The following is a 22,692-nucleotide window of genomic DNA, read 5'->3' as shown; positions in this document are numbered from 1 at the left end:
CAACTGTATAATATGTAATTTATATGATATGTTATGGTTTTTGTAATTATTTTTTTTTTACTGCATGTTTGCGCGAAGTGCAGTAATGCCAAGCTGTGCTCACATATAGACAGCTGGCACCTAGCAGACATCTAAAAATAGAAACTGGATGTAATTAATTATCATAATAAAGTGTTTTTTTTTGTGAGGTGAAGTGCAGAGTGCAGCAGAGCCGCATGGAGTTCATACATACATGGCCAACACCTGCCAAACACCTAATAGTTGTGTTTAAGAATGTTTGCATGGTGCTCAGCACTGCTAATAGGTAGCCTAGTAATATATGTGAAGGTATACTAGATTTTATAATATCCAACTAGCTACATGAGTAGAGTTATGGTCTTATGTGTAGTAGGTCCTGGGTGCGAGTCCATAACAGGCAGAATAGGTCTGTACATGAATGTACTATTTTTCTTTACTTTCATTAAACTATTGTGAATTTTTGGCACTTCTCTTTGCTAAGCACTGCTCATTCATGCTAAGCAGTGCATAAACATGTTAACGGCTACCAATGTTTGCAAATAGATGAAAGAAGCATGCAGAACAGACCACCATCAAAAATGGCTAGAATTCAAGGAATTGACATGGCAGATTAAAAATAATGCCTGTCAAGTTCCAGGTCTTAATGACAGAATTTCCTTGAGTTCTGTTTTAAAATTAAAATCTATGTATTTTTATAGGTTTATTAGTTGCATTTTTATTTTCTGCAAGAACATCAAGTTTTAATAATTTTTACCAAACTTGTATAATGTTTGTTTTAGAGGAAATTATGTAATTACATTGATCAATGGTCAGGGGGAGTGGTGTGTATATGTTTGTCATGATCATGTGACTTTATTCTGATGAAGTCTGAAACTTGACGAAAAGTGCTTAAATAAACTTGGATTTTTGATGGTGGTCTGTTCTGCACGCTTCTTTCATCTATTTGCTGCTACCAATGTTTGCACGGTGCTAAGCCTCACTAAAACCAAGGTTCTGTGAGTTTTTGCACTGATTGGCTTCACTTAGTTGGTTTGCATGCTGTTAAGTGACATGGCACTTTTTTGAATGTTGCTAAATGATGTGCAAGGGCAGGAAAACAGCCTATATTAAGCCTAATAGGTGGGAATCTTGCATCATTCATTGGAGTTCAATCTACTGTTGGTATGGCTGGCAGTGTTGGCAAAGGTGTGCACTTTCGGGTGCAGAGGTGGAGTATTCAGGAGTCCAGGATCATGGTTGGGTTCCTTGTTAAAAACCATGAACCCTGGCTGATGCAGAGTGGATTCCAGGGCTCAGAGTGTAAGATGGAGGCCTGGGACCATTTGGCCAGGGAACTTTCCAGTGTTACTGGTATCCTCCACACAGGTAAGCAGTTTGTCACCACCATGACAACCTGAATAGGAGAATGAGGGGAACCTTGAACACCTGGGTCCAAGAAGTGAAAGCAGGGAATGCCCCACAAATAGGTAAGTAATTTTACCTTTGTTTTACCAATATGCAAGCTGAATGTCTGCAAAACTGGTATGCATAATGGTGTGCTTCTCCCCCTACAGCCTCAGCTGAGAGGGTTCACAATGTTGTCCCATGCTGGGCGCCTGGCCAGGTTGCGCCGTGAGCTTGCTAGGTACAGATTTAGTATGCTAACTGTAGTGCAATAAGCAAGAAAGAGTCAAGCATTTACTGCAATAAAGTATAAACAAGAAAAACTGTAGTGCAATAAATGGTCAAGTAGAACTATAGTGTAATAAATGGGCAATTAGAGCTGTAGAGCTGTAGTGCAATAAATGAACAATAAGAACTGTATTTCAATAAAACAATAACAATACCAATAACAGTAAGCAAAATGTTGTTCAGCAGGATTGTGCTGTCAAAACCATTGTAGTAGAGCTGTATACATTGATTGTCTATGATAAGGTTGCTGCAGTCAAGTGTAACACTGTAATTGCTGTAGCCAGCATAGCTAATGGCCTGCAAACTGTATTGCTTAACTCATAGTGCTGCCCAAGCCTGTCTCCAGGCCAATATCGGTCACATAACACTCTCTCTTCCTCAGACAGCAGGTAATAAAAGTATATGGGTAAGGTAGCCCAGTCCATGGGCAGATATTGTGTGTGGACTTCACAGATATTTCAAACAAATAACAATAAAATGTGGTCACTAGCAGTGTTGATTATAAAATACAGCTATTTTAATGTATGCAGTATGGTTGTATTCCATGCATGTGTGTTCTACTGTCACTGCAGTCTAGTATAACAATGTAATAATACTAGAATGCCAGAGGAATGTCCTGCAACTTTTATTGCTCAATTCATAGTATAGTTCCATGTGATCTCCAGGAAAGTATCAGTCACTCAATAGTCAGCAGTGACTCAGTAGCTCAGTCTGTTAAATCTTTTGTAAGCAGTACATTTTGCCACACACACTCCTGGGTTCGAATCCAGTGGTATGTAGCTCTAAGGTTTCAGTATCAGTAATGTAATGTTCAAATTGTCTCTCTCACCAGGAGCACAACAAATATATGGGCAAGGTAGCCCATATCATGAGCAGGTACTGTGTTTCGATTTCAAAGATTGTTAATATCAATACCAACAATGTGTTCATCAGCATTGCTGATTCATAAATGAAGCTGTGTAATCTCAATATGGCTGTATCCCTTGCATGTCTATACTAAATTGCTGCAGTCAATAATGCATTATTTGCAGATGTCCCCTGCAGTCACAGTTATTGGGTTATATTCCCATGCCTGCTAACTAAGGCATAACAGCTGTATAGTTTACTTACTGTACACAAACATGCCTCTCAAGTGTCACAATTTCTTGTAATCTACTTAAAACTGCCTAATCTATCTGTCACATGATTAGCAGATAAAGTATTACCTGGAATGCAATGTATTACCAAATCCATTTACAGAACACCTGGGTAGTTATATAAGTTCACATTATGTGAAACTCTTCGGTGTAGTGGTGTACCTGCATTTGTTATTGCTTGGCCCATACTGACCCATGTGACAGCTTGAGAGGTATGTATGTGCTACATCAGCTATAGGAAAAATGTAGTCACTGTACACAAAACTGACACTACACACCTGTAGAGTATATATTTCGGTGTTTTCAGGGATATAATATGAAGTGTCAGTAATGGAATGTTTTTCTCTCTCTCTCTCCCCACCACTTAGCTTCATTTATTTATTACTGTTATTTATTATTATGATTTAATATTAACATATTTTGTTTAACTATATTTTGGAAAAATGTGTTTCATTATCGTTATGTTTTATTATGATTTAATAATAACATATTTTGTTAAATTAACTATATTTTGGAAAATGTGGTTGATTATTGTTATGTGTTATAATGATGTAATATTAACATATTTGTTAAACTAACTGTTTTGTTATCCCTTTGGTTTACTTTGTACTGACATGCTGTTACCATACTGACTGTTATGTTACTTAATGTTGTGTTGCACATAATATAATTTAATATGTATATGGATGAATAAATATGATGTTCGATTCTGTTAATACTAACAATGGTTTGGCTATTACTAAATGTAACTTATTGCTATACCTCATTTACCACAGCATGTCAAGCTAGGCCTGATCCCCCTACCTTGCCTCAACCAGCTGTGGCAGTGGGTCCCAGCACATCTGGGACCATGGTGCCCCCTCCGCTGCTCCTACACTACCTGCGGCATCTGGTAGTACCACCCAGGGGACAGGGACCAGCCCCCCTTTAGGAGCGGTGGCAGAAGGGGTGTCATCACCAGGGAGGAACTGCTGAACTTGGTACCCATGTCCATTGGATACACTTAATTTGGTCCAACTGTCTTGGCAATGCAGTTATGTTGTCTTCACCCCTCTCTTTGGGGTTTAAGAATCCAAATTCATCTACAAATCTGCCAAAGTGCACAGCTGTTGCTGTACAAGAAATGGATAGCTATGGCTCTTTCCTACACCTTCCCTACACATCCCTCCCTGCCTTTCACTATGTTTTTCCCCCTGCTTGTCCCATGTCACCACTTTCCTATCTTCCCTTTTTTCTTTTCTTAATTTTTTTTAGTGCAGTTTCACTAAGCTCAGCTAAATAGAGCTATAATGACTATATGCGTTTCTAACATTATATGACACCTATACAAAATAAACATCTCTGCCATGTTTCGGAACCGAGCTCATCACACCTGCAGCACACTAGATTAACCCGCCATGCCATGCAACTTTTAATTGAAACAGGTGGTTTAAACAAAACATAGTAATTGCCAATTACAGTCATTAGGCATGTTTCAGTGGAACTGTGTGCCACACCGCAAAGCTCAAACTGAAATAAAAAGTAATGGAATAAATGGGAGTGTACCTTGGACTCTGGTGCAATAGTACACCACTAGACACCCAAAGACTTAATAATGGATGTAAGTGAGGCCTGTGATAGCAGGTAAATGTGCCCTTGTATCAACAACATGTAGACAGTCAGCTGCTAAGGCATTCATGGCAAAATACATATTCAATTGGGGCTCTGGTGCAGAAATACATCCATATAAAGCTAAGCACATACCGATGGATGTAGAAAATGTATGTCACAGCCTGTATGTGTGCCCATATACGTTGCATATGCACCTAATGTAGCAGTGACTCAGTAGCTCAGTCTGTTACATGGCTTGCATAAAGTACGTTTTGCCACACACAATCCCGGGTTCAAATCCAGTGTCATGTTGCATTTGAATTACATTATTGTGAAGACAGCAATTAATGAATGACTCATGCACTCATTATCTACACAAAGCATTGCAAATTAAATAACCATTTTTCACTGCTGGAAGTCACAGGCTTGTAGGTAGGGACACACATCACACATCCATATATCATTACTATATGTTGCTAAATACTCTGTTGTTGACACAGTTGCCTAACATACGTGCCTTAAACACATGCCATAATTGGAGTGTAAAGGGTACTCTCACCCTGTCTCTGGCTCTACAACAAGGCTGGCACAGCTGACACAGATAAAACTACAGCTTGCTGTCCTTGAAAGTCTTCACACTCACTGCCTATGTCTATTACCTGCAACAGCAGCTACAGCCTGGGTGCACACAGCTCCATGAAAAGGTTTCTGCTACAGACCTATCCTCTGGGATGATGTAGTCTCCTCACCCCAGTAATGTTCATCTCAACAACTAAGAAAGGGGCCCTGGTCTACATGAAGGCCTTATATATTGCACAGTGGTTGCATGTCATTGGCTAATGATAGTGCAACTCAGCTGTTTTAGCTGCAATTAGCATATGAGAGCCACAGATTGGTTTAGAGGCAATTACCTGCTAATGCAAAGCATGTTAAAATACAAGCAGCTGGCTAAGGGCAAACATTCTGTATGAGACTTTCCTCCCACAGAGCACAGCTTTGTGAAACAGTACTATCATCACATTTCAACAGAGGAGTACTGCACTCCACCAGGTATGTAACTATTTGTTGTGTATAACAGGATGCAGATGGGAGGACAGAGGTATGGGGAATAGGGAGTACAGCAGTAAGCCTGTCTTAGACCTGTGGTAATGACTTGTCATTGATACACTGTTGATTTACACATACAGGGGATTTGCAATATATCAGTGTTGCATTGTCTTTTGTCATGGTGGCATACTGGGGTTGTTGGGCTGTCCCAATATAGTGGTCATAATAGCACACTGCTATTTATCTGGCACTGGTCTTATGACATATTATTAGGTGGCTGGCCTTAGGGCACACACCACAGTGGACTGGAGTGTTGGGTGTATGATCATACAGCAGAATCTCTCATGGCATACAGGGAACTACCTCAGTAATGATACTATCTCGGTTGTATCCATACACATATAGTATTTTGTCACACTGTGGGGCATGACATACATGAGCAAGCACTGGATAGTGCCGGTCATTTTGTTCTTGCTGTATCTGTACATAGTGGACATCCATGTATTTGATCCTGTAATGTTTTTCCCTTTTGATGTGTTTCAGGACTAACGTATCACAGATGGCATGCCCCCTTCTCAGATGCAGAGAATGAACTAATACTTCAAGGACTATGGCAGCATCATCACATCCTCCTATCCAGGGGGAGGCATAACAGGGAACAGCAGACAGCATTGGGGGTAGACCTTGCCTGGGATATGAATAAGACTGGCCACCAGTACAGGACATATGAGCAGGTTCGACACTGCGCTACAGACATGGTGAATGCTGCATGATGAAGGACAGCTGATGTAGTCAGGGATCGTGCCATCACTGGTGGAGGGCCTGCAATGGAACAACCACTCACAGCCAGTGAGGAATTCTTGGCAAACCTAGGGACACAAGACAGCTCCAAGGTATCTGTCACACCATACATTGTGAAGGTGGGTGCCACAGTGTCCACAGCAGATGAGCGTGCAGGTAAGCTTATTGTGATCACCACTGTAATACTGTAGCAGTCATTCTGTCAAGTTGTGCATACCTTTACATGGGTATCAGGTCTATGAGCTGTGGGGGGAAAGCTTTAGCTCAGTTGTACACTCATACTCAGAATGTCAGCAATACATCAAATAACGCAGTAGCTACTGTACATGCAAGATATATGCAGGCATTAACTTGCTCTGCTGCAACATATGGTAGTACTAAAATTACCTCACCCTTACCTTTTTACAGGTCCGTCAGGAGTTGTCCAAGGCTGCGGTCCTCCTCCTTGTAAGCTTGATACTGTTTTGTTATGGAACATATATATATGCTATTAAGGGTAAGGGCCAGGATAATTCCTTATGTACAGTTAATGTTGCATGTAACCAGAGTAGAATGTTTGTATGTTCCAGTCTGTAACAGTTACCTACCCAGTTTCCGAGAGTGGGTAATCACAGGACTGTAGTTGAATGAGCAGAAACTTTTGCAGTTATAGTTCAGAGCAAATAAGTTCTTGGTGTACATAAGGCAATTAATCTGACATGCCTTGTACATGGTCGATGGTACATACCTTAGGCATTGAAACTTGCATTTGTATATGTTTGTTAAGATAGGTGTACTGGGTTCTATGTGTTGTTTTATCAGGTATAGTGTCATATTGCATATCTAAAAGGTACATTGTACTGGCCAAGTGTCACGTGATTTACCTAACATGCTTGTTATAAAGGCCTTGAGTCGAATGTGTATTTTGTTGTGAGGTAGTCTATTGTGCATGAAAGCAGAGATGAGAAGATGTGAGAGTGGTAATGCATTTATGGATTTTCATTATTATAACTCTTTGTGGATTTTCCATGCATAATAGTGCAGGTAGTAATGTACTGCTTTTGTCTTGGTTTCCACAGGTGACTGGGGGGATAGGGGCCCTCCACCATGCAACCTGATGTCAGTGTCTCTTTGGACTCTGATGATGACAGTGGCCACAGTGAGGCACAGGTGAGGTTGTCAGGGGCTGAATCTGTCCCAGAGGTTGACATCCCTCTTCTGCCTCCATTGTCATCACACAGTCAGTATGCTCACACATACCCAGTCCCCCATAGGACTCAAATATGGGACAGTCAGACAGTGGAGACACTGAACAGGCCAGTGTGGCCACTATGGCTCCAGTGACTGCAGACACTGGCCATAGACAGAGACCTGGCAAGGTCCACACAGGTGGATTGATAGGGGTGCTCATAGGAGGACTGCTGTCCATTCACCGCCTGTTGCAGGAGTCACATAATGGGTCACTCAGCACATGTTTCAGGCCATCATGAAGACACAGGCATGTTCTGAATTGAACACCAGATGTATACTTAGGGTTATGGATGCAGCACAGTCTGACATCCGTGGTTGCCTCCACCGCAATGGGGACACCCTGGATTGGTTCACTGATGCAGTGGACAGACGGTGTCTGTCTTGGACTGCACATTGTCTGTGCTGGAATGTGTGGTTGGAGTTAGGTGGGGGACCCTTGGACGTAGGTCAGCAACACCATCTGCAGATAATCCATGCAGCCATGCATGGTTACGCTCCCTTAGTGGCATTACATTCAGTGCTACAGAGGGGGGGGGGTGTTGTCCACACCATGAAGTGGCAGGCCATGGGCACGTTGTCCTGGATAGTCCCATGGGGGGGACAGTCCCAGCAGACAGCAATCACCGTCAGGTATTAGCACCGTGTCTGCCCTTGGGCATGGTGGTGCCAGTGCAACTCCTGGCAGAGCCAGTTATCATGTTCAGGGCCAGAGACGGTGAACTGTCACCTCTACCATGTATGGTCAAAAGCTGTCCAACATACACATGTGTAGGGCTAGCACTGAGCTTGACTGTGTACACACGCACACTCACACACCACTGTCACATGCAGGTTACCTACAGACACATACGGCACCTCTCCATGACCCATCTAACCTGCTCCCCTTCCTGGCTCACACACATGCTGTCAACTGTTTGGGCCAGCCTAGGCCTCCAGCATGCCCACACATCACCTTGTGCAAATGATGATACCTGTGCCACATCCCTGTCATCTTTCACATTGATGCAGGGGAATGAAGCTATGTGTCTGATGCACAGAGTGACTATATTACTTTACATGTACTTATGTAATACAGCATTGTTTTGGCATGCCACTTGTAGTGGTCATCAACATACACTGTATGCTGGCATGTGTTATGAGTACGCAACATACTTTTGTGGACCTTATGTTGTATGATGTTGTACTGGCAGTATTGTTACACAATGAAAGGTATGTCACAGACCTGTGTATGTTTCTGTTCCAGGAGTCTGAGGGGATAACCTATGGACACACGGCAGGAGTGAAGCGGCACAGCATGGCATGGCAGCACAGTAGAAATATGACTTCAGCAAGGTACAGCAGTATACGTGGATGGGTCCATAGGTTCACATCTGTATGACAGTCTACCAAGGACAATGGCGGCGGTCAGCGTACTTGTGCATTCATAATTTGAGATAAGGTCTGCTGCAGGGCAAGGTGTGATCTTGCTGGAGTGCATACGCTGCCCATCTGTAGGGACCATAGTAAATGGATGACTCACTGTAAGGACATTAACCTACTATGTGACATTAGTACGACATGCTTGTGGGAAACATTTGTCTAGCAGACATAAACACATCCTTGAAATAGACCCTGCCTAATGGTACACAGAGCACCTCAGCGCATGCTATGTTTGATTGGCTGGGCGGCCATCATCTCAACACATGTCACCTGTCTGAGTCCTTCTTGGACCAGGGCAATATGTGCTGGTCCTGTACTTAGGGCTATACAGATGTCTCTGATTGTGAGGGTTGTATAGCCATTATGCTGCCTATGTTCAGAAATAAGTGGTAAGTTGAGTAATGTGCACAATAATAGACTGAAGGGTAATTTTAAGTGTAGGATGTGTAGCTATTGTCCTTACATTCTGAAAACTGGAGATAGTTTTAATTTGAATGGTAGAGATATTTTTATAAAAGGTCATTTCAATTGTTATAGTCAAAATGTGGTCTATATGGCAAAGTGCCAAAAATGTCATATATTTTATATAGAAAAAACAAGTAGGTTTTTCAAGAGTAGAATTAGTGAACACGTATGGGACATTAAAATGGCAAAATGACCAATGCTTGGAGTAGGCATATAAAGGAATGTAATGACCATGATTTTAAGTTTTTAGTGATACAATAATTAGCGAAAGATTCACAAGGGAAATCTTTGTACATACACCTAGATATATGTGAGTTGAAATGGCAGTTGCATTTAAATGCAACTCAGTATCCAGGTATTAATGAGTCCATAAATATTTCAAGTGTTTTAAAATTAAAAAATATTTTAGGATAGAATTTTTGGTTTTAGTAAGGTGATATTGTAAAAAAGTTTGTATTAACAATGGAATTGATTGTTAAGTATTTAATTGAATTGTATAATTGCATTTTTTAATTAATTAGTTTAATTAGATGTGTTATTTAAGGACTGGGTTGGTTCATGAATATTGTTCTGAGGAAGTCCCTGCATTGAGGGAAGAAAGCGCTTAACTCGTTCATTCATTAAAGTTGTGTCTCTTCAGTTGCTGTGCTGCTTTTTTTGGCTCTGCAGTTTGTCCTTGTGGTGGTTGTGTTGAATAGCATCTGTGGCCTGCAGAGTGATATTGCTTTGTACTGTTATCTGCGTCTAGTATCCTAGCAGTGAGATGACTGTTGCTATCCTAGCTATGTGTCCACAGTTACCAGTACGGCCATATGTGGCTGCTTGCAGTTAGATAGGTGACACTGTGAGCAGGGACAATATGCCCTTTCCATACATGCGTTGATACCATTATACATTACACCACCTGCTCACCTGCATCTGTCTATGTGGTTACATCTAGCAGGCACACAGGTCTGTAGATAAGTGGATTATGTACTGTTGTGCCCTCAGTTTGGATCCTTTGAGCAACATTATGGATGTGTGATAGTGAAGTTTACTCACCATTATTAGGCTATGTCGGACAATGCAGACATCCACACATATATTTCTGTATATAACAGGGATGCATATATTAATGTAGATGTGTGTGTGTGAATGATATGTATATGTGTTCTGTAGATATATGGGGGGAGTCTATGTATCATTTTCATATATATAGCTATATATATATATATATATATATATATATATATATATTTGACACTACATAGCGGTAGATATAACTATGCAAGTAAGAGAGAAATACTGACAGACGGATATGTATATGTATTTGTCTGTATGTATAAACATTTATACATAATAGGTCATGTCAATGAAGGGCCAACAGAATTGCACTCATTTTTACAAAGTGTACAGACATGCCCAGTGTGAATGTCAGTACTTATAATGTGACCCCAGGCCACACCTACCTGTATACCAGTCCTGGATTTTGTATGTTACAGACATTAACATCAACCCCTGTTTCTGCAGGACTGCACTTCACTCCAAATGTCCACAACATTCCTCAGCTGTCTGCTGTACTAAATATGTGATTGAGGTTGGTAATGTTACACAACCAGCAGATTGACAGTCTGCATACCTCTAAACTGTCCTGATTTTCACAGAATGTCCAGAGTTTTGCCTCATATGTTTGGTCTGTTCCTTACACATTTGTGGTCTTCTGGTGCTTTATTGAATGTTGACATCAATACATTCTACTAACTACAGACAAACAATTGTGTGTCAGACTTTATATGCATCTGAAAATATGTACTACTGCAACATCTTTAATTCCAGCAACTGTCTAGGTTTATGTGACCAATATTCAAACTCTGTCCCTATGTGTGGGCCTTTGCCCCCCAATCTTTCTGGCTTTGTCCAGAGTTCTTGCACTAAGAGGTTGGGAGGTATGATATTCTGTGAAAACACCAACATACTACTACCTCACATGCAAACGATTTGAGTAATTCCAGATTGGCACCATCAACACCATCATCCACTGAGCCACACAGGTCGCTAGACAGAGAGGGGTCATTCATCATACAGTCAACAGCATACATATGTACATTGTTATCCTGCATGAAGAGAGACATACAATGTGTGAGTGCTATCTAAGTTACAGCCCTGAGATTGCCAGCTGATTTTCTGTTAAAGCAGTTATATGGTACACTCCTTTGTTGAGGGTGGGAGAACAACAGCACATGATCAGCTTTGGTAGGCAGTAGTCCAAATATCATGTGTGCCCACTGTTTAACATCATCTTGCCTGATCCTGTGAATATTCCAACCATGAGGCCTAGTGAAAATTAAGGAACACATACTATTGGACTGTGTATCAGTTGTCCTATGTGGATGTTAACTCTGACCAAATATCCCACTATATTTCCTTGCATAACAGCAGCAGTTCAATACATATGATACATTATAGTAATCCTTACAATTACTGTGTAGATTACAGACTTACCTTGAGAATGCAGCATTTGACAGAACTGCAGTTCAGGGCTGACTCTGTGTGATGCAAGTGGTACACAGCCAATACATGGATAGGTACAGGTTTTGTGGGCTGCCTGGCATCAGCTATTTTACTATATGTATGTGAGTAGGGGTTAGGGTCAGTCCCTAGGGCCCTAGGTTGTCAGGGAATGCACTATGCATTGTCTCTTAGCTAATGCCAAGGTGTACTGGGCACGCCTACGTCTGCCTACAGAGATATCATCAGGGGGCTCCTCCTCTGAGTCCTCCTGTGAGTGCGGCTGTGGTGACCTAGGCACAGGTGGGGGGGGCTGTGTATCCCTTCCCAGTGCTGATCCTGCTGCAGCTGCTTCTGTGGAATCATACTGTGTAGCATGGCACATATTATGAACATATGTGCACATGTTGCTGGATAGTACTGCAGGGATCCACCAGATATATCAAAATACTGGAACTGTGACTTCAGCAACCCAAACACACACTCTGTGATGTTCCTGGTTTGTGCATGTGCCTCATTATAACATTCTTCCATGGTTTTGTGTGCATTTCTGATGGGTGTCATAATGCATCCAATGCATAGCCAGCATCCCCCAGTAAATGGCCATTTGGGATGTCCCCACTAGCAAACATCTGGCACAGCTGTGATGCATGCCCGATATGAGAGTCGTGATAGCTCCCAGGGCTGCCAGCACACACAGTCATGATAATGCCCTGGGCCTTGCACACAACCTGTGAAGGAGTAGTACCCCTTTCAGTTGATGTAGATTCTACCCTCCTCACCAGGTGGCACCTTGATGTGTACATGAGTGTAATCTATGGCAGTCAGTAGCTCAGGGTAGTGTGCTACACAATAGAAGTGTTGCATATTGCTGGCCCTCACCTCAGGGTAAGGGGAAAAATATGTGCTCACTGACATGTAGAAAGCATGGCATCCAGGAACTGGTGGAGTATCCTGGATGCTGATGCCTGTGAGACTCCCATCATGCCCCCAGTTGGTCTTTGAAAGGTACCTGTGGCTATTATCCTAAGGGCTACACATACCTTTGTTTCCACTGGGATGGGTTTACCTCTCTTGACTCTGAGTTGAGAGCAGCAGAGCTCAGTGAGTTCCTGTAGTATGTCCCTATCCACCCTGTAGCACTTTACAGTCACCAGATCATGTAACTCCTGGAAGGTTACCCTGGGCCTGAACACTCTTCTCCTTCTCTGCCTAAGCCTATTGTCAGCAGCAGCATTAACTTCAGAATCTAACACGTACAAATGTAGCAGACCTGCAACAGCCCCTACCATTCTTTCAGTTAAAATTCCTAAGTTTGTACTCCAATGGTGCAGAGTATGGGGGGAAATCAGATTTTAAGGTGTATGCATAGTTTATAGTGCTCTAGTGTAGGTGCTGCCTGCACAATTGGTTACCTATGATGCATTGCACCTGCCTAATATATCACTGACATCATTTAATGGTCCTAGCTGAAGTTAAGCAAGGATCAACACTAATTAATACATAATTGGTCTTTTAGATATTCTGAGCACTGTTGTGCACCATGCAACACATCCCCATAGGTAAACACTACTCAACAGTCAGTGCAAACACCCCCAAACTTCCATGCTCAGCACAGTAGTGCACCATGAAAACACACAGAAACACATGCCCTGTAGCTAAACAAAGCTTAGATGTCAGTGCACACACCCCCAGGCTTCCACACTCAACATGGCGGCACACTGTGCAAACAGGCACAGCTAGGCTCCAATCCAAAGTTATTGGATACACCCTCTCCTAATGTCAGCTACCTCCTGTGTAGATACCAACATGGTTCTCTGCCTACACAGAGGGAATATGCGGACACTATTACCCCATTATACTATTTAGTAACTCCACCTAATTTAATAAAGGATCCATGCTGACAACCTGGATACTACATGCTTCGAAGCCCTTCCATGTTAGCAACAGCTCCAATGCACCATTGTAGATACTGCACAAAGGGTCCTGTAATATATTTCTGTTTCATAACATTAATAATTTATTTTTCCACTTTTTTATTTTTTATAAAGTATATTTGCACACTGCAGTGCACTGCATAAACATGCCAAGATTATTAAAAGAAATGTTATTTTAACATATTTACTGCAACTTTTGGAACACAAAGAGGATAGTTTTGCTCATGTGTGGTAATACAGTGTATAGTGCTTCAATGTCAATAGTTATCAACGTGCTTTTCTTTTTTCTTTTTATTTAATTTTTTTTTTTTATGTTTTTCAAATACTGAGCCTTTAGGCAAGAAAGAAGAACTGGAGATAATAAAGGACAGCTGCTGAAGTCTATATATTAGGTCTACTTCTCACTGATAGAGTTGCTGGATTCCCATGACTCAAATACTAGAAGGAAATCTTGAAAGAGCCTAGGGATGCCATCTCTCCAGGATTGCACGGGAGTCTCCCGGATTTTTATAGCATCTCCTGTCTCCCAGAAGTAATTCAAAAAAGTCTGAAATGTCCAGAAATAATACACTCGCTTAACTGGAACTCGGGCAACCCGCATTCACTCACACACAATCCCGCTCACTCTCTCTCTCCCAATCTCTCACACACACACACACACACACACACACACACACACACACACACACACACACACACACACACACACACACACAATCACTTCCTCATTCATACCTGCATTCATTCACCCATCGCATTCAGTCTCCTGATCGGACACACACACACACACACACACACACACACACACACACACACACACACACACACTTCCCTCTGCTCTCTGTCTCACACACACACACACACTCACACACACATACACGCACATACACACACACACACACACACACACACACACACACACACACACACACACACACACACACACACACACACACACACACACACACACACACACACATCTACTTTCTGATTGACACTTGTTTGTGGTAAAACTTTATTATGACTACTGCCGCCTAAACGTAAGGTAAAAGTGGAGTGCCAGTGGAAAGGACAGAGAAGTAAACAGTTCAGCAATTGTTGTGTCACTAAAATACTTTACCATTGCACCTGTTTTACCATCTTGAGTCTCTGTAGTAGACCCTTTTATATTAAAACAAATCAATAAAGGTTAAAAGTTTAGCTGTTATCAAGATTATGTTACTTGTACAGTTCTTTTCTGACTGAATGGAGAAGCATTGGCTCAGTGTACTCTGTGAAAAATTACTTAGCAGCTCTTCTGGTTGGCAGCTGGATGGGAATTCTGGGAAGATTGCGCAAATGCGTCATTAATTTCAGAACTGTGACAGGGCAGCCTCAGTTCTTAAGAAGAAAAAAAACAGCTTGAAATTATGCAATCCTACCATCATGTTCAATTCTCTGTCTATTTACATTAAGTGGCAAAAATTGTGGAACATAAAATTCTTCTGGTAGCAGTACATAAAGTGGTCCAAGGGTTATTTTGTGTGGCAGCAACTCTAGCCAATAAATAACTAAATTTCTTGGCAGCATGGGGGCGCGGACGAAGAACGCTCTAATCAGATGCAACCTAGGGTGGGTTATACTGAGCCTGGCGAGCAGGCTTTTTGCTTTGAGTCTCGGCACAGCAGACATGCCAGTGAAGGAAGCTATGTGAAAGGCTTCATAGGAAGGCATGCTACTAGCAGCAGTGTTTCCTGTCTCCTGTAGTGTTTTCACTTAGCAGCATCCCAGCTTGTATTACCAAATTGTGTGAGCATAGTGTCAGAGGATCTTATTGATATTTATTCACTTGCCAACTTAATGGTTATTGGCTAACTGGATTTTAATTTATTTTAATATAATCATGAGAATTTTTGGTATTCTTCTGAAAAATATAATCCCAAAGCAGATAGAGTATTATTCCAGATGTTCACCTTCTCCTCTGTCAATCAAGCAATTTTTGGATTTTGGTGAGTACTACATTAGTAGGCACCATGTTTATAGCTGTGTTGAATTAACTATCAGGAACTATTCAAGGTAATCACTATATCTATCAGTGCTGATGATAACTATTTATTATGATTAGGTCTGGGTGCCAGGTCACTTCTTTGACTTGTTTGTTTATATTACATTTGGACGAAAACATTGCCTGTGTGACTGTGACTATTGCTGATTGTGTGACAGTGGCCATCCATGGGGTGTTTTAAAAATTTCCGGAAATACGTTTTTACAATGACAGTTTAAAACAGAAAGGGGGTGACGGCTGCGGGTAGTGCCTTGGGTTGCCACCTCTCCATTTTTTTTCCAGACTATCTGAAAATCAAATCGATTCTCTGGTAGTTCAGAAAACACTGTACAAACAATGGAAACAGAATACCGGAGTTTGTTACATCGGCTGAGTTACAATGCTTTTTTACAGAAAAACATAGTAAATCGGCTAAAAGCAAGCATCAGAAATGGAAAAAGTGGGCGTTCCCTGTCAACGGATGTCATAGTGACATCACAAAATAGGCGGGGCATGGGCTGGTGAGGGGTTGGGAATGGGCAGAGTTATGGGCAATGCAGGGGGCATGGCCTTACTCCAGTTTTAGCCACAATGAAAGGTGGCAACCCTAGAACAGCCCCATGAACTTTGTGCCAAAGAAGGCAGTCTGAGAGTAAGAGAAGACTGTTTTTCTGAAGAAGAGACTACAGATAATTTGAAATGGGAGTCATCCTACTTACACAGGAAAGCCAAACAAATTCTACAAGTTGCTGTAGGCTTGTAGTAATATATTGATCTCTGCCTAGTTGAGGGATATACTGTAAGCACTTGAACTGTTTCTTAATTTTGCCAAGGTAAAGTGTATGCTTGGTACTGCTTCATTTGATTTGCTCAGAGACACCTCACTGTGAAAAGGCTGTAAATATCACTATATTTGTTGGTGTAAAGCAATTTGCTTCCTGTTTAAGTCTGAACTCTGTTATAAGTAAAGCTTTGTTTACTACTGAAATCTACTATATCTGTATATTATGTGCATGAAAACAGCAAGAAATATCACAAGAGGTAGAGAATTCTGGCAAATGTTCTATTCCTTCTACTAACAACCTCCTAAAAATGAAAAGATATGCTCCAGGTGCTATATACTTAATGCTTTGAAGGCACACATACACACACACACACACACACACACACACACACACACACACACACACACACACACAGACACACACACTCCGTACAGAATGAGAAGAGAAATACTCTATGCAGTTTTTTTTTCCTTCTCGCTGTGGCAGGATTGTGCTGCCTGCAAGAACATGTCTTCCTAATGCAATTTGTGAATGAAAATAAAAAAACAGTTCTCTGTTAAAAAGTTTGTTACTAATATAAAATGGCCTTATTAACCATGTGTACTGCAGCTTTATCACCGTTGTTAAATGGGCTGCAGTGCTGTATCCAGCTCCAAAATGGAGGGAGTAATTAAAGCAGTGGTGATGGCTGCCACTAATACTGATAAACACTGAACAAACTGGAAGGAAACAGAACAGCTGCTACTGCAGCTACTAACCAAAAACTGCTAAGACTTGCTGCAGCTAATGCAGTCTTACAGGAAAGGTTGCCCACTACTGACCAATATATGATCAATTTGTAAAAACTCTGTACAGTTAGACAACAATTGGTCATTGTGATTAGCCAGTCATTCAGTGGGTTGGGAACTTAAATGCCTGGCAACCCCGTGAAGAAACTTGGTTCAAATGATGTCATAGAAACCTACCTGATGGCATTTGGGAGTTAAATAGAGAGAAAGAACTGGCCCTTGGTAAAGGTGCTAGAATGCTGTTGTCTCATCTGACAGGTGAAGTGCTGAAAGCCTGTATGGACTTGGCAGGCGCTGATGCACATAATAATAATAATAATAATAATAATAATAATAATAATAATAATAAAAATAATAATAAGTTTTAGCCAGGGCTTGTGTTTCACCTGAGATTCCACAACTGGACTTTCAAAATGGATAAACCAGTAATGTCACAAATGGCAGACAATGCATGGTCTTAATTTGTGTTAGAGCCTGACGTAAATAATGTAAACAAACTTTTAGACACTCTGGCAGTAGAAAGATTTCAATGGGGAGTCCTTAGTAATTTAGGAAAATAGATAACCCAGACTAACTCTACATCTAAACAGTTAGCTGTTTCTGTAAACAGACTGCTTCAAACTGCAAGCTTTCAGACTGAATTGCATGCACCAAAAACTAGTAATACTTTTTCACTTACATTTGTATCTCAGTCTGCTAATAAAGAGACAACATTTGAAGTAATTTGTTTTAAACATGCTAGAAAGGAACATATAGGTAAGTACATGTTCAATCAGGGGCCACACTACTTGTAAAATCTATTAATGGTAGTCAGCCTGCTGGGTAAGCAATATCCCCATGGAATGTGACCATGCTGAATTGCCGTGTAGCAAAATTGTTAAATTGGCTTTCTGCCATTGTGCTACTGTAAAGGTTATCAAATATAAAGTAATTTTGGAGGAGAAATAATTACAAGAACTGCTGAGTTTAGGAAGTAAGAGCATACTTAGAACTTGATATGTGTGTAAGCATAAAACTATTGACCATCAAACTGAAGTTATACATGTGGGTAAGGGGCCAAGGCAGAGCATCCCATACCCCAGTTGGAAATGCAAACTTTTCTAGAGTAGGTCTTTAAACCAGCTGCTTCAAAACCTTACTTAATCAGCAGTGAGCAACCTTTCCTGTAAGGTGATGTGATAAATGAGCAAGACCTTCCACAGTTTAAAGACCTTTTTTCGGGGGGCACAGTACAAAGACACACACACATCAGCATCATCATCATCATAATCATCATCAGCCCCCTTTTTCCCATTTTCTACATGGGGTCAGGGAATCTTGTTAACTGTCGCCAACTCTCTTGAATCAATTCCACACTCCTGCCTTCTTCAACACTCGTGCCTGACTGTCGCAGATCTTCTTTTACACAATCCATCCACCTCTTTGCTGGACGTCCTTGTTTCCTCTTACCTTCTTCTTGCCTGTCCCAAATCTTCTTCACCAGACTGTTTTCTGATTTTCTGTACATGTCCAAACCACCATAATCTGTTCTCTTTGATCTTTTCTGCAATTGGAGCTACGTTGGCTTCTGCTCTTATGTCCGCATTTCTTCATCAGTCCCACAGAGGGCATCCTTCCACCCATCTCAGGTACTTCATTTCCATCACCTCTAGCTTCTTCATCTACTCTGCCTTGACTGCCCAGGTTTCATAGGTTCATAGGTTCATAGGTAGGTACTAGGCTATCGGCCATGGGGCCTATACAAGCCCAGCCAAAAAGGTACCCTAGGTTTTGCCACCCAAGAAAATTATTTGCCACTGTCGAGCAGAGCCACAGAGGTGATCCCCGGGGTGAATTTCCTATTTCCCATCCAATCATCAAGATTTTTCTTGAAGAGTGCTAATGAGGAGCTTTTTTTTATATAGATAGGTAGTTTATTCCAGAGTATGGGAAGTCTCTGGGACAGGAATCTATCCCTCCGGCATGTTCTGTTTATTGTGGTGACAAGGTTTAGGTCCCTAGAGCATGTAGCTCGGAGGGATTTCTTTAAGTGGAGCATGTCCAACAGCTCTGAGTTTGACATAGCTTTGTATGTTAGGCAGAGATCACCTCTGAGTAGGCCATACAGTAGTACTGGTCGAACCACTGTCTTGTACACCTTACTTTTCAGCTTCTTTGGTATTCTTCTGTCATGCACTACACCTGACACTCTATGCCAGTTGGCTGCAGCCCCTCTGATTCTAGCTTTGACCTCTTCATTCAGACTTCCCTTCTTCTCAACCACCCCTCCCAGATACTTGAAGCTATTTACCTGTTCCACTATCTTACCTTCTATCTCAATTCTCAGTTTCTTCTGATTTCCCCAGTTTGCTGCCATTGCCACTGTCTTATCTGTGCTTATTTCCATCCCATGTGCCTTCAGTTCTGCATTCCATTGCTCTATACTTTGCTGGAGTTCTTGCTCAAAATCTGCCTCTAATGCCACATCATCTGCATACAGCAACTTTGTTGATCTGTCCCCTCCAACTGATAGGCACACATCTCCAGTAAAGACAAGGCTTTTAAGTTAGGCCCTTGAAAGGCAATAACATTCATGTCTGGATGGAAAGTATAGACCAATCTGTCTTGCCTGTACACTTCTATAGAAAAAGGCAAAAACATCAGTATAAACACTGAGAAACAATGGCTTACAGTTAAACATACTTCAGTCATCAAATGATGAAAGAAATCAGTATAAACTACACTTAAGAGGAACGAGAAGTAAAGGTACAGAAGGAAATGGATGAATGCTGCACTAAGCAAAAACAAAGAGAGAGGGGGAGGGAGGAAGCTAAATAGAGCCAAAAGTTCCTTTCTGTTTACATATGTAAAGAGCAAGTCAAACACAGAACCAAGATTCTCAGGCTAGAGCAAGTAAGAAAAAAGCTGAAAAGGATAAAGAGAAATTGCCACTACCTCAGATGGTAGAAACTTATTTTCATGAGTTACCCTTTACGAAATACAAGTTTGATTAAGGCGAAAAAGCTGTACCTGAATTTGTAGGGGATTTGGCTACAACCTCAGGCTACCAGTGAAAGTAATATTGATCTGGCTAACCACTAGATAATTCATATTAATTTTATGGAAGCCCAGCGGGAGGATGACAAACTAAGTAGAACCAAAGAGAAAATAGAGTGAGAGTGTAATGGCAAACAAATGAACAAAACAGCCCACTTCATAACCATACTTTGAACATAGAAATAATCAGCTCTACAGCATAACACAAGAAAAATAACAAATGTTGAAGCAGCTATTGATACCAAAGCCACTTAAAGCCACTGCATCCAAAAACTATCGCATAATCATGTCTTGAGGAAGAGCAGATCTGCTTGGAGGAACTGGCCCTTGTAGAGTTAGGGGATGTCCTCTGCAGGCAGCCATTGCACAACCCTGCTCAGCCTCTAGCCAGGTGTGTACAGCTGGAACCAAGAGAAAAAAGTCCAAGAACCTTTATCAAATTTCAGTTCACTATAATACTGCAAGTCAGATAAGGACTGGAATAAGAAAACAATTACAGTCAATAACACAGGAGCTGTTAGATTTTAGCATCCTCTGATCATTTTTTAAACTACTTAACCTGATGAGGACTGTGGTAGTAGCAAGCCGAGCTGGGGAAACTAGACTTCTTATCCCTAGCAATAGCCCACAGCTTCTCCTGTGGAATGCCTAGGTGTTCATGTGCCAGTTGAGAGAAAGAATCTCTCCAACATGTCTTGGGGCCTCCTTCCAATGGGATGTGCCTGGCATATCTTCCACAGGAGGTAACCAAGGGGGACTCTAACTAGGTGCCCTAAACCATCTAATCTGACTTCTCTCAATCGTGAGGAGCAGTAGCTTTATTCCAAGATCCTCCCAGCTAAGCTCCTCATTCTGTCCAAGCCAGAGTGCCCCGAAACCCTACAAAGGAACCTTATCTCCACTGTTTGCATCCATGATTTGACCCTTTCAGTCAATACCCAAAGTTCATGACCATAAGTGAAGAAGAAGATATAGACAGACTGGTAATTCAGTTTCATCCTTAGACTTAGCTCCTGCTTTACCACCACACCATGCTACATTGTCTGCACTACTTTACTCCCATTGACTGGTCAGTCTCCATAGACCTTCTCTCACTTTCCCCCCAAAAAACCTTAGACACTTAAACTTCTTCACTTGAGGTAGCTGCTCCTCCCTTACCTATACAAAGTCGGGAGAGAATGATGTCATTAGATTCAAAAGTGCTGAATCCCATCCCATGTTTCATAATTATCACTCCAGCACAAGCTGGAGATCAAAGTCATTTGAGGCCAAGATGAGTACATTGTTGCAAACAACAGAGAAGTAACCCTTGTATCCTCAGACTGGATGCCCATCAAACTCTGACTGTGCCTGGATATACTGCCTATGAAACTTATTAACAGGAGGAAATGCAAGACACAACCTTGGTGATGCCCCTCATCACATTGACTATAACTGACTTAACACTGAGAATGCAGACATAAATCTCATTCCACAAATACACAGACCCAAATGGCACACAACAATGGACTTCAAATCACATAGGATTGTAGCACCTCCCTAAAGACATTCCAGGTTAATCAGTCATATGCCATCTCCATGTCCACAAAACACATGCAGACTGGACTAGTAGACTTTTATGACCTCTCAAATATCTGTACAAAGGCAAAAAGTTGATCCACTTTTCCAGGAACAGAAAATAATGAACATGATTCCTCCTGAATCATAGGATTAAGTATCAGTTATATTTCCACTATGTAGGGATAGGCTTTACCAGGAAGGCTGAGGAGTGTGATCCATCTATAACTCAAAGACATCCTCTTGCATCCATCCTCCTAGTTTGCTAATCCAGAGGTACCTTCCCTGCCTTCCACACAGCAGTGTAAAGGTGCATTATCCATGGACCGCCAACATCAGCCAATACCTTGATATTCCCTGGAGCTCACTCACTCCTGTATCTTTGTCACTGTGGCACTGTTTAGTCAAACCACACTGGTAAATGAAATGTGTTTAAGAAAATAAATGGATCCAGTCTCACCAACTAATTCTGGCTCTACATCCTCAGGGGATAGCAGTTCAGTGGGTTCAAAACTTCCTCTCTCTTCTGCCTTTCAGCAATGTCCCCAGCTGGAGACAGTATCTTTCCACCTTGTAGAAACATCCTGGGCAATGTCCTGCCCATCCCTTCTGAGGCACTAAATGGTTTACAACAACTTATTTGAAGCAATGTGAAAATTTCCCATGGCCTGATGAAACTCTTCCCACACCTACATCTTCACT

The sequence above is a fragment of the Protopterus annectens genome, chromosome 13.part0 (assembly GCF_019279795.1).
Source record: "Protopterus annectens isolate FY-2018-M chromosome 13.part0, PAN1.0, whole genome shotgun sequence".
NCBI classification, from domain to species: Eukaryota; Metazoa; Chordata; order Ceratodontiformes; family Protopteridae; genus Protopterus; species Protopterus annectens.
Note: the sequence above shows the minus strand (reverse complement) of the source record.